At 47.9% G+C, this 21,640-nt stretch overlaps 3 long non-coding RNA genes and 1 pseudogene across 3 annotated transcripts; all 4 read left to right on the top strand.

Moving 5' to 3' along the window:
• The first annotated feature begins 1,939 nt into the window (after nucleotides 1–1,939).
• LOC120675924 lies at nucleotides 1,940–4,161 on the top strand (annotated as a pseudogene).
• A 7,166-nt stretch (nucleotides 4,162–11,327) lies between these two features.
• On the top strand, nucleotides 11,328–13,389 carry LOC120671979. Its single transcript, XR_005673921.1, has 8 exons — nucleotides 11,328–11,789; nucleotides 11,870–11,966; nucleotides 12,067–12,200; nucleotides 12,276–12,358; nucleotides 12,481–12,592; nucleotides 12,681–12,838; nucleotides 12,929–13,235; nucleotides 13,334–13,389. It is a non-coding gene; the product is annotated as an uncharacterized LOC120671979 (long non-coding RNA).
• Nucleotides 13,390–13,591: 202 nt separating this feature from the next.
• On the top strand, nucleotides 13,592–14,104 carry LOC120672723. Its single transcript, XR_005674262.1, has 2 exons — nucleotides 13,592–13,664; nucleotides 13,745–14,104. It is a non-coding gene; the product is annotated as an uncharacterized LOC120672723 (long non-coding RNA).
• A 441-nt stretch (nucleotides 14,105–14,545) lies between these two features.
• On the top strand, nucleotides 14,546–17,136 carry LOC120675670. Its single transcript, XR_005675440.1, has 3 exons — nucleotides 14,546–15,431; nucleotides 15,976–16,677; nucleotides 16,779–17,136. It is a non-coding gene; the product is annotated as an uncharacterized LOC120675670 (long non-coding RNA).
• The last annotated feature ends 4,504 nt before the right edge of the window (nucleotides 17,137–21,640 follow it).

Raw genomic sequence — 21,640 nt, 5'->3', positions numbered from 1 at the left:
GAGCACGGTGGCGGGGTGGCTCCGGTGATGTTCGGGTGAGGGGAAATGGCCTAGGAGCTGCGCGAGGTCGAGGCGGTGCTAATGGTGGGGGATGTAGGGGTGGAGCGGGTCTGGGTTGGCGGCTCCGCGGTGGGGTGGAGCTCGCCGGGGTTCAAACGGGGCGGCGGCGGCGTTCTGCGGCGTGGGAGCGAGGAGAGCGAAGAAGGGCGGTAGGAATTGGTTTCTGGGGGTATTTGTAGGCCCAGGGCGCTCGCTAGAAGGGGACGGCGGCCACTGCAGCGGGCTCTCCACCGCGACGGCGAGGTGGCGGTGGCGCGGGCGCCTCTGGACTCGGCGGCGCGCGTGGCACGGCCGGGAGGCTCCAGCGTGAAGCAGCAGGAGGGGGAGGAGCTCGCCCGCGACGCGTGGGAGCCAGCGCACGGCGAAGTAATGGCCGGGAAAGCCGGGAAGGCGCTCCACGGCGGCGCTGTCGGTGGCCGGCGGCGAGAAGCAGAGCAGGGGGTTGAGGTGGAAGAAAAGGGTCGTTTTGCAATTACCAAAAGTTCCAGGGACCCCACTGTAAAACAGCGATAACTTTTAAACCAAAGCTCAAATGAAAAAGTGCCCAACATGAAAGTTGTTCAATTTTTCAAGAGCTACAACTTTGATGTTGTGCAAAAATTTATTTGACCAAAGGATAGAGAGCTAAATTTGAAAACGCAAGAGGGATTTTAAACTCTAGGAATTTTGTCTTTTTCAATGCAAAATCACTTCAAATGTAGACTTACAAGCAAAATGACTACCATGCATTAAATGCACTGAAATTTTGCACAAACACCCTCCACTAAAACTATAATTACACAACCTATTCAACACAACTGCAAAAAGGACCTTGCATAAAATCATAATTACACATATAACCTTTCATAATTACAAAAAGATCCTTTTTAAGCATTTCAAGCACAAGATGCATATCAACAAACACAATTACTGTGTAGACACCTATTTAAAATACTGTGCAAACACCCGGGGTGTTACAGACAACATCTCTTTGGTTAGGTGGATACTGCCAAATTTGTGGGCGCTTTGCTGGGTCTCTCTCCAAGAATTCAATACCTTTGAATAAAACTTGTTTATTGTTTCTCTGCACTTCTAGTTCTTCCTGATTCTGCTGCTCCAACTGAAACAAGGGTGGAGGGTGAGATGAAGGATCTTCATTGACTGGTTCTTGGTCAGTTCTTCTCCTTTTGAAATATGCATCGATTGTATTTGTATTCCCTTTAACCATGGTTAGATACTTAGATAATAGATAGTGACATCCTGCATTACAAATTACAATCACACAATATTGATGTGTGTTAATCTCCCTTTCCGCTTTCCAAAAAAATTTCCCAAATCTTAACTGAATGTAGTACAAAATTACCTGGGATTGGAAAGAGAGTTGCAGTGCTAGCTGCTGGTCACTGTTGTGGTGTTGCCGATCTGCCGCCGGCCGAACACATCAATGGAATCGACCCACCTAGACTGGTGCGGTTTGGGGAATCGGTGGCGGCGGCTCACAGGTCGCAGCAACGGACGAGCCCTGGAGCTTGGAGGGTCGGCGTTGACCTTTGGGAGCTTGGGGAAAGAAAGAAAAAGAAGACCAGAAGGTAGAAGGACAGCACGCAGGCCATTCGACTGGATACAGAGAGCATCACGTAGCTGGGCCAAAGGCAGCCACTTAAGGCCCATCGCAGGGGGGGCCAGTATAGAGTATCACGTAGCTGGGCCAAATGGTCATAAGCAAAAATTAGGAATCCAGGGGGGGACATGGCCCCTGTTGGCCCTCCTTATGCTCCGCCAGTGAGTAGGACAGTGCCAAGTGTGTGACCAACCACCCCTGCGGGCTGCTACGCTCAACAGCAGCCAGCCCAACATGGAAAACTCCCGTGAAGCCGTCCACGTTCATCCAAGGAGGCAAGGATCACTCCAATCCCAAGCAAATCCGGACACACCACGGAGCCGCCCCATCGTCCTCGTCACCGCTCTCACGGCCGCCCGCTGTCTCTCTCACGCACCCGCCCACACCGGAGGAGCGCCGAGCCCTGATGGTGAGCTACTTCCAGGACGCGCGCCTCCCGCAGCAGCGAGTCGTCGAGGGCGTCGCCTTCCCGGCGGTGCTCGTGCCGTCGCCACCGGCGGCGTCGAGGAGTTCTTGGCGGCCGTGCGGTCGGAGCGGGCGTCCCGGCTGGAGCCGCTGGTGAGGGACGCGGGGGCGCTGCTGCTGCGCGGGTTCCCGGCGCGGAGGGCGGCGGACTTCGACCGCGCCGTCGACGCCTTCGGGTACGAGGAGCTGCCGTACGTCGGAGGCGCCGCGCCGCGGACCAACGTCGTGGGGCGGGTGTTCACCGCCAACGAGTCGCCGCCCGACCAGAAGATCCCCTTCCACCACGAGATGGCCCAGGTGAGCGTCAGCCTCCGGGCCCAAGCTCATCTTCACAACCACAAGCAGCTGAATAACTGAAATTGAGGAGGCAACACAAAACGACCGATTCTATATCATAATCGTACAACATTTGAATATGCTTTGCTTCAAAGTTAGTACCCCTTTTTGATAAAAAGCATAGAAACTTTAAATGAAAGTAGTAAATGTTAACAGTCACGAGCGATTTTCTACTAACTGTAGAGTTAATTAATGTAGATGTAGTAGGGGAATGTAATTTGAGTAGTATTTTAATAGTTGAAATCCTCTAACCAATTAAAGGTCAGTCATCTGTCAGCGCTGAGCAATAAACAAATTTTTATTTAGTAGAGCTTGCCTTGCTGAAACTTAATATTTGACAGTACCGAGCTATACTAATAGTATAGAGTGCTTTTGATACCATTGTAGAATCAATCTGTAAATTTTACTGGGTGCAGATTCCATTTTGAACACATAAGCTCATTTGGTGCTGTTTTCCTGCTTAGCACTTATGGTCAATAACCATTTGTTTTTAGGTTCCAACATTTCCATCAAAACTGTTCTTTTTTTGTGAAGTTGAACCAAAGTGTGGTGGAGAAACACCAATAGTATTGAGCCATTATGTCTACAAGAGGATGAAGGAAAAATTCCCCGAATTTGTGGAGAAATTGGAGAAGGATGGACTGATATATACAAGGGTCTTGGGAGAGGGTGACGACCCATCTTCTCCAATTGGTCGTGGATGGCAATCAACATTTCTCACTAAAGATAAAGCTGTCGCTGAGGAAAGGTAACTTCATTGCAGATTTCCAATTATGAATTTACCATAATTTTGTCATGAGTTTGCAACATTTAACATTTGCATAAAAAATGATATCCATGACTAACCTAAACCAATGTACTATGCAATTATTTAGTTCCAGAGTATATATAACTAAAGTGTTTTAATGGCGTTATCAGCTTTGATCGTTCCAAAAGCTCTTTATCATGGCTTCTTCGTACCAAGCACAGACTCTGTCTCATCCTGACATCAGTGTAGGCAGTGCGGGGATGCATTCATGCCATTTCTTCAGTCCAAACACTGAATTTTTGTAGTGGACTTCCGTAGCAGTGTATCACCAACTGAAATGGACCGTGTTAAATACTCCTAGCTGAAAATTTGACCCAACCATTCTTCACAGGGCTGCCAAGCTTGGCATGAAGCTGGAATGGTCTGACGACGGCGTGAAAACGATAATGGGCCCGATACCGGCGGTGAAGCGGGACGAGAGCCGGGGCAGGAAGATCTGGTTTAACAGCATGGTAGCCGCCTACACCGGGTGGAAGGACGCCCGGAACGAACCCGTGAAGGCCGTGACCTTCGGCGACGGCTCGCCCCTGCCCGCCGACGTGATCGCCGAGTGCGGCAGGATCCTGGAGGAGGAGTGCGCCGCCGTCCCGTGGCAGCACGGCGACATCCTCCTCATCGACAACTGGGCCGTCCTGCACTCCCGCCGGTCGTTCGAGCCCCCGCGGCGCATCCTTGCTTCGCTCTGTAAATGATGTGTCATGTGTAGATGTGCCATGAATGAACCTGAAGGTGAAGGATAGGCCTGCAGTGTGTATGTCGATGTGTGATGTCGATGTGCAGTGCAGGCGCTGAACTGGGAATAATTTGTCGCGCTGGGAAGAGAGGGCTTGTAATACCAAACAGCACGTCAGGATTTAGCTCTGTTTTTGTTCACTGCTTGAATGTTTTTTTTAAAAGTTCACTGCTTGATTGGTGGTGGCGAATGTGTGATCTTGTTGCATCTTGGTCTAGTTGCCTTGATGATATAGAAGGATTCGTTTTATTCTGCCGCTGCAGAGCGGGTCCGTCTCGTTTTTATTTCCTGAGAGCGGGCCGTCTCGTTTTCGTTATACACCCAAGCCCATAGACCAGCTTACACATGGTGGGCCGGAACTTGATTTAGGCCCACCAGTTCACTTAGCGTGTCAGTGTCCCCCTGTCCGACAAACCTTCTTTCCCCTCTCTTTTTTAAGAAAACCCCTGTTTCCTCTAGTGAAAGAAACACTTGCCAAAAAAACAAAATTTGTTTCCTCTAGAAAATGAAACCTTTGTACTACTACCTAGCAAGATAATATCCTCCTCCACACCACAGGTTATCCACCCAATAATGGAATATCAAGTACCAGCACTAACAATGTCGGCACTAACGACAATGATCAGCCGCGAAGGAGGAGCGCGTCAGCATCTTGCTATCCCCAGACGCGGCGAACCGATCTATCCATCCATCCAAAAGCCATCGAGCGATGATGGGATCTAGTAGTCTAATCCCTATATAGCAAGAGACGACCGCACCTCTGGTTGCTTCGGCACTCCTGGCGTGACGCGTGGAGCCGATTAGACTCAGCTCACCGCTGGGCTTGATTTTCGGCCCACCTCGCTTCTCGCGTTGCCGCCTCTCCGCTTGGTGCCTAGGGTTGGGGCCGATCCCCCCTCCTGTCTGCTCCCTTTCTTGCGCGCCGCACTCGCTGCCTCTCTTGTGCGCCGCCCTCGGTGAAGGGCGGGAGGGGAGGGGAGGGCGAGACGAGGGTTTGGTGGACGTCGAGCTGCCGCGCCGCCTTCTTGGCCGAGGGTTCGGCTGGGGGTGGGGGGAGGACGCTACGCCGGAAGGCTGCCGGATCCAGTTGGAGCGCCGTCGCCGCCGCCGCTCCCGTTCCCTTCCGAGCCTCGGTAAGCTTCCTGCATTCTCCGTTTCCCTTCCATGCATCTTGCGCCTTTTGCCTCGCACTTGCCCCGGCTGAGATTGGTGGCTCATGGTTCCTTCTCCGTGTGTCTCGTGCGGCTGTGATGTTTCCTTGCGCCGCCGTCGTCGCTGCTGGTGGGTGTACGGGGTTGCTCCTGCCGTGGCCTTGCTTAGGTGGTGAGATCTCCCCCCGCGTGGCTTTATTCTTAATTACTCTTTGGCGATGGTTTGATATGGTTGTCTCATGTGCATACTCCTTGCTCTGTGCGCCGGATGGATTCGGGCTGTCTTCTTCCCAAAATTTTCCTGCCTGCATTGCGTCCATACAGGTTCGTACCCCCTGCTGCTACCTTTCTGTCTGAGAATACATCACCCCTGTGTTGCTTCATTATAAATTTTTAGGTTTTTTCCCAGATCTTTACACACGCCATTTGTAGGACTGCATGCTGGATCTTCAGGGACCGGTCAACAGCGCCGCGTAAACTCGCCAGATCTATTGTTCAGGTGCGTGTGCTCTGCAATGTGCCATACCTTCGATACTGTATGCCTCTTGTGTGTGTAGCAGAAATGCCTGAATTTTTATTGGCGTGCTGACTGTCTTCATGTTTTTATACAGATGTGTCGTTGTTGTTGTGCGGTCCTGGTCCTGTGCTGTATATTACTAGGATTCTCTAGATTACTGAATGCCTGAATTTTTATTTGCGTGCTGGCTGTCTTCATGTTTTTATACAGATGTGTTCTTGCTGTTGTGCGGTCATGTGCTGTATATTTCTAGGATTCTCTAGATTACTGAATAGGTATGTATGTTTAGATGGACTTGCCTGGTCCTTCTCGGCGACGGTGTAGGCAGCCTCCTATTTCAGAAGTTAGGAGAGTGCGACCTAGGCATTCTACAGCAGATTTGGTTGAATCTCGCCGGCGGAGACGGGAGCATGCCGCTGCAGCCACCGTTGCTGCTCGTGCTCACGCTGGACAGGAGTGAAATGTGCGGTCAAGGATGGCTGCCTATCACGGTCCCTCTCCCCTTGCTGTGCCTACTACTGCGGATCCCACAAACAGCCTCCCTGTTACATCTATTCCTTTCTCCAATTGTCGCTACAGTGTTGTTCGTAAGTGGTGATCCGTGTGCGCGCCCGTACATTCATACCCCTCGCTTGGTTTTCACTGTGTGCTTTCTTTCCCATTGTATCCCATTCTCTAGGAGACCAGTGGTGTCCTATTGTCCCTGCTGTAATTGCTAAGGCTAACAGACAGAGGCGAATGAAGCGAAACAAAGATAAAGATCTTATGAGGAGAGGTGGTGCCTCCTTTTACCCATCGTCTTTGACTTCCTCCTGATTGGTGTGCTGATCCTTGGTTTGAACAGGATTGATTCCTTCTGAACCCTTCATTGAACCGATCATTGCTTTTCCAAAGCAATATGCCGCTCTTCTCAAAGATTCCCACCTGTCTCCGTTACGTTCAAACCGTGTTTTGCCTGTTCTTTCTTGCTCTTCCTGTTTAACAGCCCCCCTGCATATGTGCAACACCATTGCAGAAACGTATGTTGCCCGTTCATATTATGGAGGCCCTGAATACGTTTGTGAGCATTGCAATGCTATTTTCTGGTACCAGGAGCGGGTGCTCAGCCTAAGCTCGCACCCGCAGAAATGGATTGTTTATAATTTGTGCTGTCGTGGAGGCCGTGTATCGCTTCCTAGACACCGGCAATTCCCCCAGCCCTTACGCGATCTTGTGAGTTTCAGTGGAGGCGCGCGCTCTAACAAATTCATGAAATTGATTAGGCAGTACAACTGCATGTTTGCCTTTACCTCAATGGGAGTTGATATTGATAGATCCGTTAACATTGGCCGGGGTCCTTATGTGTTCCGGATCAATGGTGTCGTGCACCATAGGATTGGTTCTCTGCTGCCCAATGAGGGAGATCCAGCGCAGTATGCACAGCTGTATATCCATGACACTTCCAATGAGGTACAAAACAGGCTTGGGATTTACTCTTCTGAATCAGCACATGATGATATGCCAGATCCAGAAATAGTTGAGTCGTTGATTGCCATGCTGGATGAGTGTAACCCCTTGGTCAAACAATTCCGTATGGCTCGTGATAGGCTGCTCTCTCCTACTACACCTGATGTGAGCATAAGGCTGGTTGGGACATCAGATACAAGCGCTGATAGGTATAGTTTACCGGCGGTTGATGAATTGGCCGCCCTTATAGTTGGCAGTGACTCTTCAGTTCCTCGCCAATTTGACATAATTGTAGAGTCACAGCAATCTAGATTCAAGCGTATCTCCCCTATTCATCCAGCCCTTATGCCATTACAATATCCACTACTCTTTCCCTATGCCGACAAGGGCTACCAGCTAGGAATCAAATTCAAAAGTAGTGCAGGGACAAACCGTGGTGCCCGTGATACTGTTAGTATGATGGAGTACCATTGCTATTACACGCATTATCGGAAAGATGAGCCAAATCCAATTCTCTGTTCAGGTCGCCTTTCCCAGCAGTATATTGTTAATGTATACTCCTGCGTTGAGGCAGACCGACTTTCTTTCCATTACCACAATCAAAAATTGTTGCGGAGTGAAACGTACCAAGGGATTTCTTATGCGATAGCGAGAGGTGCATCCACAGGGAGAGATGTCGGAGTCAAGCGAGTTCTGCCGGCTTCATATCCTGGTAGCAAATGCCATATGAACCAGAATTACCATGATTGTATGGCTATTTCAAGAGCCTACGGCCACCCAAGCCTATTTACCACATTCACTTGCAATGCTAGCTGGCCAGAGATTGAAGACGCTATGCGTTGTGAGCCTGGCCAGAAACTGCCTGATCGAGCTGATGTGTCCAGCCGTATGTTCCACATGAAGCTTCAGGAATACATAGAAGACATTAGAAGTGGCGAAACGTATGGTCATGTCACTGCATGTGAGCATTCCATTCTTGCTTTCATTTTTTTATTGCTGTGTGCACCATTGCATCGTTTCTGTATCACTTCTTTGCTCATCCTGGGCAGATGCTGATATGATAGAATTCTAGAAGCGTGGGCTTCCCCATGCCCATATATTGGTCTGGCAGGCTGATTGTGGTCCTGAACCTTCTGCTGCTTTTGTCGACCAATACATATATGCGGAGATACCCGATCCTAGGGAAGATCCGTTAGGATTTGTGCTGGTCCAAGAGTTTATGATGCACGGCCCATGCGGCGACCTTAATAAGAGCTGCCCCTATATGAAAGATGGTCGCTGCACAAAAAGATATCCAAAGACTTTCCAAAACGAAACAACCTTTGACAAAGAGGGATTTCCTATCTATCGACGTAGAGATAACGGTGTTAGAGTCCGTAAAGGTGGAGTGGATCTGGACAATAAATGGGTTGTCCCCCACAACCTGCAAGTTCTGAAAAAAATTCCAGGCCCACATCAATGTTGAGGCCTGTAACCAGTCATATTTGATCAAGTACCTATTCAAGTACTATAACAAAGGTGTAACAGCTGCAAGGATGGCCATTTCAGCCGCTCCTCCTGCAGCAAATACAGATCGGGGTGATGCTGAATAGGAGGGTGTCGATGAAATAGCTGAATACATAAAATCTAGGTACTTATCGTGGGGCGAGGCTGTATGGAGATTATTAGGCTATGAGATACATGAGAAGCAACCATCGGTAGAAAGACTCTACGTCCATATGCCCGGTCTCAATATTGTTCCTCTATCGGAGGAGGATAGCCTCGAGGCTGTAGCCCATGATTCTGACTCAACTAAAAGTACACTTACTGAGTGGTTCACTGCTAACCAAAATAGTGTAGCTGCACGACAGTATACATACTGTGAATTCCCAAGATTTTACACATGGGATCCAAAGCACAAGACTTGCTCCATTCGGAAAAGAGGTACAAACATAGGAAGGCTGCGGTACATTCATCCAGGAGTCGGTGAAGGATTCTATCTTAGAATGCTGCTTATGGTGGTGAGAGGTGCACTTTCCTACGCGGATGTACGAACCTATGAAGGCACCGTATACAATTCATTTCGAGAAGCATGTCAAACGTGTGGCCTCATTGGAGATGACACTGAATGGCTAGCCCTTTTTGATGAAGCTATTCGGTGGGCCACCTCCTTTCAGCTTAGAAGTCTATTTATAACAGTATTGGTCTACTGTGACATATGCAACGTTAGGGCTCTCTTCAACGCATATTGGAGATATATGTCTGATGACCTGCAGTACAAAATTTGAAAGACAGTTGGGAATGCCGCATATATAGTTCCAGAAAATATCCTGCTCTCTAGCTTACTTAGAGAACTTTCAAATATGTTCTTAAAGAATGGGCTGTCCATATCGTCCTATGATCTCCCTACCCCTTCTGAAAGTGCGCTCGATGATGGTGGCAATAGATTGATTCTTAAAGAACTGGCCTATGACAGGTCTAGATTGGCTGCAGAAGTTGTGTCCATGTCATTGGCTTTGAACAGTGACCAGCGAACAGTATATGACACTGTCATACGAAATATAGCCCGACACGAATCGTTCGTTTATTTCATAGCTGGACACGGGGGCACCAGAAAAACATTCCTGTGGAGGACTATTTTAGCCAAATTAAGATCGCTCGATCACATTGTGCTGGCTGTTGCATCTTCAGGAGTGGCAAGTCTGCTATTGCCTGGGGGGCGTACAACACATTCTAGATTCAAGATACCATTAGATGTCCATGAGACCAGCGTATGCAACATAGGTCGAGGAACTATGCTTGTGGCTCTAATAGAAAAAACTTCCTTGGTTATTTGGGATGAAGCACCGATGACTCACAGATTTTGCTTCGAAGCACTTGATCGCACGCTTAGAGACTTGCTGTCTGCCAGAGAACCCACCAATGCAGCTAAGCCGTTTGGCGGGCTCCCTATCTTATTTGGGGGGTGATTTCAGACAAGTGCTGCCTGTAGTCCAGGGAGCTGATTGATCTCAGATACTAAATGCTTCGCTCATTAGATCCTCCCTATGGAAGCATGTAAAGGTGTTTAAGCTATCTATTAATATGCGACTCACCAATCCGGCTCTAAGTCCTTCTGAGAGACAACATATGGCTGAGTTTGCATAGTGGGTGTTAGATGTGGGTGATGGTAAGATACCTGCACATAGAAAGGAAGGGGAAACTGAAGATGCATGGATTAATATACCTGGTGACATAGCAATCCTGCCACAAAATGATAAGATAGCAGCGATAATTGTAGCTGTGTATACTGACTTTGAGAACTCCTATTCTTTGGTTCCCTACCTTGCGGAGAGATGTATAGTATGTCCAGTCAATTCTGCAGGTTGATGAGGTCAACAAGCTTATGGTTCAGAGAATCCCAGGATCCTCTAGAGAGTACAGAAGTTTTGATCAGATTGCTAATTCTATGGAACAGCCAGCAGATTTTGAAATGTTGTATCCACCGGAAGTGTTGAATTCCATTGTCCTAAACAACTACCCACAACATCTTCTTACACTTAAAATTGATACACCTGTGGTCCTTCTGCAGAACATTGATCAAGCTCAGGGTCTTTGCAATGGGACAAGGCTTCTGATAAAGAGGCTTGGTGATCATGTGCTTCAGGCTGAGATAATGATTGGAACAAAAATTGGCATGCTGGTAGGAATTCCTAGGATAGTATTGAACGGCACCAGCCCTAGATGGCCCTTCACATTGCAGCGACGCCAATTTCCAATTAGGGTGTGCTATGCTATGACTATCAATAAGTGCCAGGGCCAAACCCTCAACTATGTTGGGGTATACCTGAGAGATCCAGTTTTTACTCATGGGATGTTATATGTTGCTATTTCAAGAGTAACCTCCCGTGATGGTCTGGCCATGGTTATAGAAGATGAGAACGAAGCAGCTACTGCGACAACTAGAAATATTGTTTATGGGGAGATACTAGCTGCTGTATAGTGACTTTTTCTTTTCACCCACAAGTCTGTGATCTTCCATTGTACTAGATAGTACCATTCACATTGTAATATTGAGAAACGACCTTAAGTCTGCATCTCATTTTGGCCTGTGTTAATGTTGCTATTTTGGTTTTCATTCATGGCAACCTAAATTTAAGTCCTACTTTGTCTCCGTGCTTTCCTAACATTATATTCCATTTTTTTAATTGCAGGATGTCTTTGACCCCGTTAAAGAAGGTTGGCCCAGAACATTCATGCTGGGAGGTGAAGGTTTGGGTGACTCGATTCTACGATCAGTTCGACCAGAAGGACCCGCCCAACATTATTAGATTCGAGTTCGTTATGCTTGATGAAGAGGTGACCTGTTCTGTTGACATGTGTGTTCAAACCTATACAGGTTACTTTGCAGAATCACCTTTCCCTTCCCTTATTTTTTCAGTATGGAACCATGGAGGCTGTGATGCCACTGAAATGGATCAAAAAACATAGAGCCTCCCTGATTGAAGACAGAGTATACAGGCTGCGCTACCTAGAGATTGTTGATGCAAGAAACAGCCACCGTCCTGTTCCTCATCCCTTCATGACTCGCCTGACAGGACACACACAGATAGTTGAGGTCACCCAAGTGCCTCAGAGTTTCCCACTATATGCATGTTCCGTCGCACCGTTCGCTACATTGCGGGCAAGATCAGATGATAGAGATGATATGTCAGGTACATTCCACAGTGCATTTTTTTACCCATGTCTGTTTCAGAGTTCTTCAGGTTGGTATGACACAGTTTTGTAACAACAGATTGCATTGGCATTTTCACTAAATGCTCACAAGTAATGAACCAGAAAACAAGATTTGGAGACAAAACACTGCTTAATGTACATATTACCGATGGACGGTGCGTACCAGCAACGCTGATATATGTTGCCTATCTACAGATCTTTGTGTTGCGTTCTTTATGATAACAATGATGGTTAAATTCTTTGTTGATGCTGTAGAGAGACTGCTGTACTTTCACTTTGGGGACCTCACGCGACCAAGTTTGAAGTTGAGTCTGAGTCGATGATACAGCTGGCCAGCAAGGCACCTGTCGTGCTTCTGTTCGTCGGTGTCATTGTGAAGATCTTCAACAGTATGTCACTTTTTTGCTATCAGCCAGTGAACCTTACCTCTATTCCTGACTGTGTCATCTTCCTTCTCCTACTAGATCGACTGGCACTTCAATGCTCCTCAGTGTGTAGGTGGTACATCAATCCTCTTCTTCCAGAAAAAAACATTGCTGCAGCAGAGGTACCATTCTTTTCATAGGACTCCACTGCTTGTTGTCTGTGCTACAAAAAGAAAATGCTCTGTGCTACTTTTGCTCCTATATTACAAATAGTTTTATATAATAATCTCAGCATCCTTTGTAGCTACGGTGTCGTAGCTGAACCCCCGCACTACATCGGCGAGGAACGCAAATCCGAGCATCAGGCTACCACTGTAAAGGAGCTTGCAAAGCTTAAAAATCCACACGATGTACAGGTACGAAGCCGTGTATTCTCATGGATGTATGGTTATGGCCTGTTGTGTTTGCAGCTTATAGCTTTCCCTTCGATTGATCAATATCCAGGGCAACAAATATGTTGTTGTTGCAAAGATAAAAGAGCTCCAGCCAGACCAGCCCTGGTGGTACATGGCATGCACCACATGCAAAAGCGGTACGAAATTCGACGGACAGCGCTACACTTGCAGAAACAGCACCTGTAATAGCACAGGTGGCATAGAAAGGTACAGATCTAAATTATGTTTGTAGTATGATCCCCAGCCATGTATATTACTACAGATTTGTGATATAGCTCTTCCTTTCTCTTTTGTCAGATACCGTATCACCTTCCTCGCAGAAGATCTAGATTCTATCGACTCTTCTGAAGAAGAAATGGTTGAGATTATCTGCTTCAGCCCCCTTGGTGATGAACTCACTGGAATAACAGCCAGCTTGTGAATGCCACCTCCCGAGTTCAAGGCTTCGTTCCAGAACAACTTACAAGACTCTATGGCCAGAAATTTGAATTCCATCTCAGTGTACAGAAGAAAGCTCTACAGAATGAGCGAACTTCCTTCAAGCTAGATCTTTTCACCAGAGTTCTGCAAATTGAACCCGACAACTCCAATGCAGGGAGTACAGGTAGATACTTCCCAGCAACAGCCAACATTATCCTTATAGCCTTCTAATTACCAAATAGATTTTCTCTCCCTACTAAGACACATCATTTCATCATGCAGATGTCAGTGGAGTCGCTCCAAACACAGCTCAAGTTTCAACCCCTCCCAAGGTATGTCTTCGCACAGCCATATCTTATTGCCTGTGAAATCTTATCTATGAATCCTAATTGCCTTATATTCAGGATGTGCTGGACCATGCTCAGCTTGAGATTATTATTCCTACTCCGAATGCAAAGGTATGTTCCGCTTTACCCCTACCATCTTTGACAACTCCCTGCAGTAAATCGCCGTACAAAAGACAGTCACTGTGCACCTTTCCATAGGAAACAAGTCATCTTCGTCGGGATGAGCATCTGAAAGAAAACTTGGAGGATAGCGACCCTGAAGAAAGGTTACCACTTATACCTATCTCTTTGGCATAGATGTTTAAGTAGATACTGATGTTCAAACTACTTTTCTTTACTGCTGCAGTCTTCCTAAAACAAAAAAAACACGCACAAGCAGAAGGCTCTCCATGTCGGCCACTGATGACGATGAGTAGAAGTTCAGGAGCTGCAGCAACAACAATGTGTGAATAGCTATCATGCCATAAACTGGCTTAACTATTTTGTAGACTGGCCTGAGGAGAAACTGTGCTCTTTTAGCCTCCTCTGTATTTTGGATCTACCCACCAAACTCCTGATGCCGTGTTAGAGTTGGCGCAGCTTTCTTTAGGTCCTGCAGCGCTACCCTAAGCTACGCTAATGATTTGTAAAAATATACCATGTATGCTAACTGCCTGTGCCATCCAGCGATGCCTTAACCGTTGGAGGATCTATTAGGCATAGGTAACTGTTTGATGGTTACTGCTGCTTCCTCAATGTAAACTGTAGGATGTCCTTAGTGGTACGAATCTGAACTTTGTTGTCTGTAATATTATTTCAGCTAGGGTCATGAACATGTTAGCTTCCTGGTCATCTATAAACCAGTAGAATATGTGATGCACAAGCAATTATCTGTGCAGACTTCCTACATCTATTTCCAGTAAATATGAGTACTGTACATCATGGGCTTCTATGGCCCAGGCCCATATAAACAAGCGCCAGGGGATGGTACTGAGGCAACCACAAAATGGCACAGTAATCCAAGCTTACCTTTGCAGCCAATGAGAGGTTGAAACGTATGGGAGATGTCAGGTAACTCTACAGTGCTATATTGTAGGCTCTATAGAGAACAGTGCTGACACTATTTGCATCCCTGCTCACTTCAGTTATTTTTCTTTGCTCCCACTGTCCCGCAAGGATGGACTGTGCCGACCTCCTCCACCCAAAGAAAAGGATGCTGAGGAGAGCCCTGGGATAGCCAGCAGATCAGGTGCTGTCTTCTTTCTTGCTTCTCATGATCCATTGTACATTTAAAGATCCTGAGATGTTCCTTTTGGTTGTTGGCGGCTTTACACATTGTGCCTTTTCTTTTCTTTGCTGAAATGTTTACACATTGTGGCACTGTGCTTTTGTTCCCTGCAGCAGACAAACATTAATCTTTGATTCCCTGTTACCTACGAGTTTCACAGCATATTCTGTTCCCATTTTTCTTTTTGACGCATTTACATAGACTTTCTCCATATTTATTGCCCCACGACAAGAACATGGACCAGAACAACAAACAGGATGCTGAAAATGTCAGCCCCAGCCTTGCCATGCAGCACCAGGAGCCTACCTCTGACTCTAAGAAACCAGTACGATGCCTGCATTTACACCTTTAGTATGAGACAATACCACCTGCTCACTTTATTTCTTCTTCTTTTCTTTCTTGCTGAAACTGCATGTACAACTTCTTAACCTGTTTCTTGCGCAGTTTAAAGATTTTAATGTGTTTCTCCCTATTCCAGGATAGCACCATAAAACCTCTTGGTCTCCAGCTCAGCGTCAAGATCGAGTATCAAGGTCCTACTTTCAGGCCAGCCAAGAAATAGGTGATACCCTTCATGCAAGACTTGATTTTCCCCCTTGCCATTTCTTTTGCTGCCCACAGCTCAATTTCGATTGCATTTGTTCAGAGCCCCACGCTGAACATAGAGAATGTTGTCACTCCACCATCACCATCTCTCCAGTCAAGACTGCAAGTTGAGCAAGTCAAATATGAAATCATTGAGAAGCCGCCTGCCATTGCTGTGGAGGTACAAAAAAATATATACACCTGTGCATGACACAGATAATCTGAAAAAAATACTGAAACCTTTAGTATCTGTTGCCCTTCTTTTCCTGTGACTGAATTAGGCTCTCCCTTACCATTAGCTTAGTTTAGATTGCATTTACATTTTCTTTTACTGCTGCTCCACAATGCTGCTATTTTTATTTACACTAAAACACTATGCCATCAAACCATCTGAGGAAATACAACATGCTTAAAGTAGCAAGTTAAGAATACTAAAGATTGCATGGACTTCTTTTCCTGTACCTGAATTAGGCTTTCCCTTACCATCAGCTTAGTTTAGATTGCATTTACATTTTCTTTTACTGCTGCTCCATATTGCTGCTATTTTTATTTACACTAAAACACTGTGTCATCAAACCATATCAGGAAATACTACATGCTTAAAGTAGCCAGTTAAACATAATGCATATTGCATGCATTGTATTCCTTTTTCCCTGCTTGCCCTGTTTCTTTTTTTTACTACCTCTGTTGTCATTCAGCTCTCCTCTATTTCTCATTAACTGCAGAACAAAGTATCAGCCTATGTTCCTCGGCGTCTAATCCTCAAAGAAGTCATGGAACAATTAAATCTCAAGGTGCATGGTACTGGAATGCTTCTTTTTGTTTTTGACCAGTACATGGCGTGGATGTCCATCAATCTGCCACGGCATGGTGAGGCTGGGAAAGATGGCGACACAATCATATACAGTGATCCTGCTCTAAATACTACGATGCAGAAGAGAATGTGGCTGAATCAGTGCTTGAGTACTACCAGAGCAACAGAAAGATTGAGATCAATGACTTCAATCAGAATGTGTTAAAAAAGAAGCAGTATGAACTCGATGTCAGTAACTTCTGCCAGGCATTTGAGGAGAAGATAGATGAGATGAGAGCCTATCCTAGAACCTACAGCAAGATGAGCACTGAGCAGTTCTACTCTGAGGCTTTTCAGGACAGCATGACTGATCTTATCAAGGAGCGCACTACAGAAACCAATCAATGCAAGGCAGTTCACCGCCGCATCATAGATGTTTGTCGCTCATTTTCTGATATCCTCCCAATCAAAGAAACACATCTTCCTGAAGGCAGCAGTGATAGTCACAGTACTCAGCTCACCTTCACAGGAGATAAAGAGAATCCTTCTTGTGTTGATCATCTTGCTCTTCTCCTCCTAGACATCCTCCGTGATGGCCACATTCATGCGGCCAAGCATGGCCATTCCATGCATTGTAAGTACTGCTCATCTGTCCTTCAAGGAACAAAAAACTTTGAGCCGCTATCTTATGATTCCACATATGTAACAATTTCTTTTTTGTACTTTGACATGCAGAGATCGCTCCGGACACCATTAACCACTGTATAAAACCGCCCATCATTGGTGCAGCCTCCAGCTAGCCTGATGCATACTTTTGTATGTTATAGCTAACACAGACCGCCTCGCCGCACTGCATCCTTTTGACCACAACATGGTGCTTTTGTTGTAGATATGCTGTGACTCAGCAAGGCCTGCTGCAGCTGATCTGAAACCCTACTCATACAGGGCCAGCTTCTTTTGTGTTCTGCATTGTGAGCACTTAATCCTCAGCCCAGGCCAAGCAAGGTAAGCTCATCAGTTCAGGAGCAGATCCATGATTTCTCCGATACAAATAGCAACCAGGCTACTAATCGGCACATCTCACCCTGTGTGACGCAACTTAAACTCTCAGCTCATAGATTTATGGCATGGTTGTTCATCTGTATCAAGAGTGATCATATATGACTCCTGTAGTAACATCCTGTCTGCTATGAATGAAGGCAGTCACGCTATGAACATCTCATCATTCTCTTAGTGTTCTTTTACTTTGCCTGTTATTTCTATTCTTTTATTGTGCATACTGTTCTCTGAATGTTATTGTTTGCATTGGAATCGCTGGAAACCACATGCAGCGCTTTGAGAAAATAACTTAAAATACCAAGTACCAAGTGACATGCTCTCTATTGCTCGGTACATGATGACACAAACTAGCCTCTTTACGCAATACACATACACAAAATGCATAACCAGCATCCAGCACATGACGGCAAATTAAACCTACTCTAAGATACACATCAGTGCTTACTTAGACATGGACACTCCACGCACAAATTTATTCATCTCCACATTTCACATGCTGAGCTTTGCCAGCTGCTCTGTAACATCATCCGTCCCAACTTTCAGATTCACGTTCATGGCAGAGAGCAGAGCATCTGCAACACTCTCCTCGGCTTCATCCTTTGTTCTTCTACCTCCTTTAACATCCCGAAAACTCACCAATTTAAATCGTGCTCTAAAATTGTTTTTCGTCGTTGAGCTCGACCCCCCTAAACCCTGAACCCTAGTCTCAGAATTTCTCCTGAACAACCCGACACCCGAATTCAATTCACGTCCCATCCATTTCCCACCCAGCGCGATGCGTCGCGTCCGACCGCCGCGAATCTCGCCCCTCTTTTTTCCTCTCTCCTTTTTCCTCCCTTCCCTCCTGGCCGCGTGCCCATCCCCGTGGCCCGCACTCGCGTGGCGACGCCACGCGTGGCCGACCGCGGCCGCAGTCGCCGCTGGCGCGCACCGCCCCCCCTCCTTTTCCTTTCCCTCTTTCCCTTTTCCCCCATTTTCTTTTTCTTCATTTCTTTTTCCTATTTTTTCCTTTTTCCTTCACCCTTTTTCCTTTTTCCTCTTTTCTTTCTTTTCCTTCCCCCTTCTCTCTTTCCTCCCTTCCTTCCCCGTCGCGCCTGCCCGAGCCGCACCATGCCACCACGCGCGTGCCTGCCCGGGCTGCTACCGGTGCGCACGCCTCCCCTCCTCCCCGAGCCGAGCGGCCTGACCACCGCGCCGGCCTCGCGCGCGCCACGCCGCCCCGCTCCGGCCTGCTCCTACCGGTCGCGTTCGCGCGCACCGCAGCGCCCCGCCCCGGCCAAACGTGCGCCCGCGCGCGCACGCTCGTGTCGCGCCGAGCTGCGACGCGCACGCGCACTGCGTGCCCGCGCCGCTCGCCGTGCCTGCGTGCGTGCCTGGCCACGCCGCGCGCCGCCCGTCGCTGCGCCGCCCCGCTCAACGCCGAGACGCCCGCCGCTAGCACCTTGCCCCGGTCCCGCTCGCCTGCGCCCACGTGCCCGCGCACTTGCCCCACCGCTGCCCCGCTCGGCGGCGTCCGCGCGCACGTGGCCACGCACAGCGCCCGCCCTCGCCGCTATCGCCACCGCTCTGGGCCGCACAGCATCACCTTGTGCTCGCCGTTGCCGCTCGCGTCCCGTCAACTGTGGCCGCCTCGCCGCCCGTGCCTCGCTCCGCGACGCCCGCAAGGGGCCAGAACGCCATCAATGGTGGCCGCAAGACTCGCCGGCCGCCATCACCGCCTCCTCCACTCCACCGCCTTCCCGCGGCTATAAAAGGGACCCTAGCCCCGCCTCCAAGCCCACCTCAACCTCGCCGACCCCTGCGCGCCTCCTCCTCACAGCTCTCAGCACCACCGCCGCACGCCGCTAGTGCCGCCGCCGCCTGCTCACGCTGACCCGCCTCCTCGCTACGCCCCGGGCCGAGGTGAGCGGGGGGATCAATCCCCCACATTCCACTGCCCCTTTTTCCCCTACCCCGAGCCGACGCCGAGCCCCCACGCCACCGAATCTCCGGCGCCGAGCGCCGCCCCCCTCCTCTCCTCTGTTCCGCGTGGGGAGAGGAAGGAGATGGCAATTAGCCCAAAAGCCCCTCCTCTTTTCCTTTATTTCTTAAAGAAACCCTCCACCCTTTTAGCCTTTTTGCAGAAACACCCCCACTCTTATTATATTCGCAAATAAACCCCCTCTAGTATAAACTTAATTTCAAATAGACCCCTGATCTCTCCAGAATAACCCAAATGCTTCCAAAAATTACAAACAGACCCCTGCCTACTCAAGATTAATTACGACTAGGACCCTAACCCCTTGGTTAACCCATAAACCTCTACACAACTTATTATTTCATGCACCTAACGAACTCTGATCAACTCGAAATTTTACCACGTCTTTTCTAACCTAGTTTCGGCCATGCCATTAAGAATCCACCCAAAAATATTACCCCAAACTCCATATTTTATGTGTTTCCGTTTCGAGCTCAACGATAAATCTTTAATTTCTGTGTCTTGATTGTGTGCTTGTTTGTTTGCATCGTAGACCACGGAGTGAACGAAGGAGAGCCCGTCAATGAGCAGTACTGTGAGCAGGAGAACAAGGACCCATTCCGCGATCCCGAGCCCGAAGGACAGGACCTCCCCAAAGGCTACGAAGACGGCAAGTTCAATCCCATCCTTTGATGCATGTTTCTGTCCTAGTTTTTATAAACACAACCCAATGGCCTGCTTTATAAAATTTCATATGTTTTGCTTGCATAAAAACACGGTTGGATAGCCACCCCATTGATTTGTGACGACCATTCCTTGACCACCTAGATTAATGTCTGTTTTTGCTTGGACGTTAATCGATATTAGAACGCTTAGGACTTTACTCATAATACGATTTACTTTATAAAGAAAATGTGTGCGTGTGGGATGGGATAAATGTGGTGTTTTTGTAAAGAAAGTGCAGACGGGATGGATGGCATTTCTACGAATTTGCCATTTGGTGTGCTCGTGCCAATGTGGCAGGGCAAAGAAGGGAGATATCCATCTTGTCGTGTCTAAGGACCGAGTTGATGTGTCATCTCACCTAACTCCACTATCGTGCAAACCACTCGACCGTTGAATGGGCAACGGCGTAGCATAAATCCCACTAGTTGGTGTGATAGCCATCAGGAGGGCTGAGAGCAACGGGTGACCAAGGAGAAGGGATATGCTCAGTGTGACTTATACCCCGGTTATACCTCAGAGATAGGTCGATGACCCCTTGGTGAATCCCGTGATGGCTGGTCAGGCTTAGCTAAGGTGGGTAATGGCTATGTTGGGATCTACACCGACACGACGGTGTTCGAGTTGTGGTATCCTACTTGTGGGTAAAGTTGCACACCTCTGCAGAGTTAAAAAGCTATTCGAATAGCCGTGCCCATGGTATTGGGCGAGTTACGGTGTGGTCACATAACTAGTGTTTCATTGGGATGGGCTGGTGTGAGTTGTTTTGGAATTGTGTCCGGCAGATGTGACGTGTGCTACGACGGACGGGGAGTCCGGTAGCAGTTTAAAACCTGAACTCTGTGTTACTCAATACAAAAACTGGTTTCTGAAATGTTTTCTACTAAACAAACCCCTGCATCAAAATTTAGCTTTCTGCAAACTAGACCGTAACCTTATCCTTGATTTACCCGTGCATGTTATTCTGATGTAACCCCTCCGTGGGTGTGGTTGGACTTGCTGAGTACGTTTGTACTCACCCCATTCTTGCTTTTTACAGAGGAAGACCCAGACTTCGTACCTGACGACGCTGAGTAGTGTTATCGTTCTGCACCCAACCTTGCCTGTGGAACCGGCCCTGTCGAGATGCCTTCGCTGTCGCAATACTCTGAGCCCGCACTAGACCCCATGTGGTTTGCGGTCTGGTGTTATGTCGTAGCTTGGCTACTTATTATTATTATCTGTATCGAGTGTCCTCCAAGATTTGTACGATTTTGAACCATCTGATGTAATAAATGTGGCATCAGCCTCCTGGAACTGGTATTTTGTATCACATTTAAGTCTTCTCTTATGAGGGGACGCTTCACTCCTCCTCTTGCATCCATCATTGAAATGACGTCGTCTCCACCAGACAAAGGAAACAGCACAAAAACCGTAGCAGTGAAGACACCATTGACCACGTCGTGATGATAGACAGGAACAGACCCGTTGAAAGCTCTGACGGCCTCACACAGGACCACCCTCCGAGAACCACAAACAGCCTCCACATCTACAGTTACAGATCAACATCAAGAATAGAAACACATCCAAACCGAGCAAGGTGACAGTGCGGCAGGAGCAGAATATGATAGGCGGATCCAGGGGGCTGGGGGCTCGAGCCCCCCTGCCCCCGGAACCTGAGCCTCCCCCCTTGATTTTTCCCTCTGCTATTGAAGAAAGCTCAAAGTTGAAGATGAACAGTGTGTAGTTGAGCCCCCTCCCTTTCTAATCTGGATCCGCCACTGGGCACACCCTACCTCCGACAGATTCTGCCATGTCGGCGTCGCTCGCCATCCTCGAATGCAAGCTGCTATCCATGGAACCACCCAGTGGCGGAGGA

Source organism: Panicum virgatum, chromosome 5N, assembly GCF_016808335.1.
Source record: "Panicum virgatum strain AP13 chromosome 5N, P.virgatum_v5, whole genome shotgun sequence".
In the NCBI taxonomy this organism is placed as follows: Eukaryota; Viridiplantae; Streptophyta; class Magnoliopsida; order Poales; family Poaceae; genus Panicum; species Panicum virgatum.
This window is presented reverse-complemented; position numbering and strand designations above follow the sequence as displayed.